Consider the following 4,518-nt stretch of genomic DNA (forward strand, 5'->3'; position numbering starts at 1 on the left):
CCCCTGTAAGGGCATCATGACTGACGGTCAATGTAGGAATTTTCACGTGATGGGTGTGGAGGTTTAGTGCCCACACCACTCGTAATGCAACTTTCATTGATATAAATTTATTCTAAAATACTCTCGACTGTAGAAAGTTCTGTAACGGCGCTGAAAATTAAATATTAAAGGCATGCGCAGAACCATGAGATAATTGTGAAAAGCTCAGCTGCATGCTTGTAATTCAAATCTTCTATCGCGTTATTAGTCGTTCGTAAAGTTCTGATCTAACAACTGAAATTAATTCGAGTTTCCTTCTCAAGTCATTCATTCATTTTTAGTTAATTTACGTGAATTTTGTAATCCGCTTTTATGTTCCTTGCAGATACGTTACAAATGCAGCCAATAGTAGAAATTCGTCATCATGAATTAGCTTGTCATCTTTCCTTTCCATAATTCTCGACCTGGAATCTGACGGTCCATTTTCGCAGCAGTTCTTTATAGTGTAAATTAACAGAATTAAGCTAATTCGATAAAAATTCTCATGATAATAGTATTCTCTTGCGTTTCACTGCGCAAGAACGAATGTGTTTTGTGCTCAGCATACAAAACAGGAGAGTGCCCGAAAAAAAGTAAATGTCTTGATATCACATCTGATAGCTAATTGATTCGAATACCATTGCTTAATACCTCGTTGGCATTGCCCCAAATGTCACCATGAATATGCTATTGTCTTTTTCTATTATTCTCCCGCAATTCGCCCGAGCTAAGACTAATTCAGCACAGCAAAGGGAGCGTTCGCTGCGTGTTTATGTCTGGGTCTCATTTCTAATGAGGCTGATGAATATTTATCGCGTTGTCTTCGGTCGCATCTCTGGCATTATTTCGTTTATTTGTCTCCACTGACACTTACAAGCTTGCACATTTCAATCGGCCCAAAAAATTTGGGCCGCCTGAAATACTAGTAGCAGTAACATTCGGACTCCAGAATGTGTAAAATGGGGTGAGGGGGTAAGGCCATTCATCGAAATTCTTATCTATTCTGTCGGAGAGGCAACCGTTGGCTGAATGATGCCGCTAATAACATGACTTCCATCACAATTTTCTTAAAAAGAGATTGTGCGGAAGGTGACAAGACTGATGTTTTCCTTTTTTCTGCCATAACTGTACTTCGGAGGGCGCTTACGCTGATTGGATGCGGTTAAGGGGCTTAAGCTCACGAACGCGAGATTTGTTACTAAACCAAGTTGGCGCAATCACGCTACGAAAATAATCTTTTTCTCTTTTATGTCATCATATTGTCGGTCATATCTCTGAAGCTTCGAGTTTACGGCACCTCTGTGGCAGGATTACTATTTCAACGCCCTACGTTGTATCGTGTTGCTTATATGTCATCGAACAATATATAGGGCAAGCCATTTACGTCGCCTCAAATATTAGAGCGATATCTTAATCATGGAATTTTTTCAAATTTTATTTTCTTCGTCGTGTCTTTCTTGTGTTATGAAGTACTTGACACACAAGCTTCGATTAGAATTATTTGCGTTCCCCCTTACGACCGCCAGCTTTCCTTATAGAATTTTATTTGATATATCAGTAGCTCTGAAATGTAAAACATGCAAAGTGAGGCCTTCCCGTCACTGCAACAGCCCAAAACAAAATACCATTGCTATGTAGTATCGCAATAAAAAAGTGTACAAATCTTCTTACTAAGTCTCCATCCGATGAAACATGAGGCTGTATCAATAAAAAATTCATTTAAATCTAAAAATGCCATCAATAAACTGCACAACCTAGTACGATCCTCGACAACTTTTCGCGATTAGCGCAAGCAAGAATAGGACCAAAGTGAACAAACTATTTTCCTTCATTTACGTAAATTTAAATTTACCCATTTACGTAAATCGAACATGTTATTCTGTCTATTTCCACGACAAAATCGAATATCGTAATTGAGACTCACCTGCCTGCGGTGGACTTTGAAGAAGCAGGACGTGGCTGCCATCGAACTCTCCGACGAGCTTCTCTAAAAGTCCCAAAGGAAATTCGATTGGATCAGTTCCAGACAAAGTCGAATATTCATCCATCGAATATTTTACAGAGACTGCATAAGTATTATTAAAGCGTTTCAATGAGTAACATCTGTTGGAGTTTGAATGTATGGCTTAAAATCTTTAACAAATCTCTACTAATTTTGCAATGATTTTTCAAATGTGTTTTACTCTGAAGCATTATGTTGTATCGTGTTGCTAATGGGTCATCAACACACAAGAATTATTTTTATTTATCACACAAACCATGGCATGTGTGAGTTATTGGGATCGCAGTTTTAATTTGTCTTTAGTAACCCCCGCTACTCAAGGGAGGAGAATGAAATCGAAGCTCTCCAGCAGCTGCCAGGTGGAAGGGGGTTGGAGAACATTGAGTTTGGGCCAAAGGATATGGAAATAAGTATCAAAGAATTGACGACGTTCTCAGCACCAGGATCGGATGGAATTCTGGTAGTGTCGTTGAAGAAGTGTGTTGGAACTCTGAAGGCCCTGCTCACAATGCTCTAGAAAGTATCGACGACGGAGGGAATTATTCCTGAGGGCCTGAAAGTGGGACTGATAACGCCGATCCACAAAGAAAGCTCGAGGGATAGACCTCAAAATTACAGACCGGTGACCTTGACCTCACAGGTGATCAAGGTTTTTGAGAAGGTAGTGGCCAAGAGGCTTGTCCAGTACATGGAAGAGGCTGAGATTTATAATAACGGACAACATGGTTTCCGGCGAAATCGCTCCTTTTTGCCTCAGTTACTGGAATAATATCACCGCTTTATGGCCATACTGCAGGAGTAGCGTCACTGTAGCGCAGTGGTTATAGGGCCGCTGTATGCGCAGTGACGACGGTAGTGCGGCACCGAGATGGAGGAGCTAGGCGTGGGTTCGAGCCCCGGGAAGTTCAGTTAAAGTCTCGGTGTCGCTAATGGACGGCGCATAGTCGCCGTCAAAAGGTGGTGCTTTCAGCATGGCCTTGGGTGTGTGTCCCTAAACAATCTGGGTATGTTACCTGGAGGGATCTTAAGGTCTTAAGAAGGGAGTTGGCGTAGATGTAGTATACCTGGACTTTGCTAAAACCTCTGAAAAAGTTGACCATGCGGTGGTCTTCGGAAAGCTGAGACTGTTGGCGGTAGGAGAAAACCTGTTAGGGTGGATCCACAACTTCCTTACAAATAGATTCCAAGCTGTCGATTGAGTCCAAGCTGTCGATGAGATACAGAGTTGGCACAGAGATCGGGATGCCACACCGCTACTTGCCATCGGATGGCACAGAAATTGAAGAGAAGCAACTAGTTCGAGATCTCGGAGTGTTTATGTGTACTGAAGCCGCGTTCGATGACCACATTGAGGAAATATTTACGCGAGGGAGACAAAGGATGAGGTGGATCTGGTAGATGTATTTCGAACAAGAGAAGCAGCGCTACTGATTACACTCTTCAGAGCCCTAGTGCTCCCCAATCTTGAATTCTGCTGTCAGCTTTGGGTGCCGCTCAAGGCGGGTGCGGTGCGGATACTGGAGGCAGTGCAGCGGACCTCCACATACAGGATCGACGGCATGAGGTAGCTTGACCTGAACTACTGGGAAAGGCTTAAACACCTGGAACTGTACTCACTGGAGAGGAGAGAGACACTGGAGAGGCTCCCAACTTTGAATGTGAGACCTCCAAAATTGTGACGTATTGCAACGAAAGGAGGGGGAGACTGTGCAGGATTCCCCCATTCAATAACCTAACCGCGGCCAAAGTACAGACCCTTCGTGAGGGCTCACTGTCTGTGGTAGGACCGAGGCTTTTTAACGCCTTACCAAAGGTGCTGAGAGGAGGGGAGTTTATCCTTTCGAATTTCAAGTGACAACTGGATAAGTTTCTGAACAAGATCCCGGATTGTCCAGTTATGGGAAACTACCCTCAGCAAGTGACAAGCAGCAACATCCTGCTTCAGTTTGCCCAGAGGAGGGCAAATAGACGGAACACTTCCAACATTACATCCGGGATCCGAGGGCGGGGTGACCTGCGTAGTGACGACTCTGAAACGGAGGACAACGAAGGCGGAGCATCAGCTTGACCTTGGACTACGAAGTCCTAAACTCATCATAAGATCATAAGGTAAGAAATAAAAAGTGTTTGTACGACAAAACTCCCGTTTCTTATTGCAAGTTTCAATCCTTTGACAATTTATATCCGTTTTTAAATTATTGCAATCAAGGGTGCGAGACAAGGGTATGCTACTGAATTAAGAAGTGGAGGTGAATAGATTAATTTAATCGAAACAGCAAAATAAGAGCTATTCATCAAAAGCAGATTTATGACTAACCTATAAAAACTCAGATTTGTCTGCTGAAAAAATATTCCGACTGATCTAAAAATAATTTTTCTCGACACTCTAACGACGAGTAACATTCAAGCGGAATGAAATTTTAATGTGTGGGCTGTTGAAAGACTTAACAGTTAAGCTAATTTTAGAAGCTGGAATAGATATTTTACTCTTTAAATTT

The sequence above is a fragment of the Hyalella azteca genome, unplaced genomic scaffold, assembly GCF_000764305.2.
Source record: "Hyalella azteca isolate HAZT.00-mixed unplaced genomic scaffold, Hazt_2.0.2 contig5025, whole genome shotgun sequence".
Lineage (NCBI taxonomy): Eukaryota > Metazoa > Arthropoda > Malacostraca > Amphipoda > Hyalellidae > Hyalella > Hyalella azteca.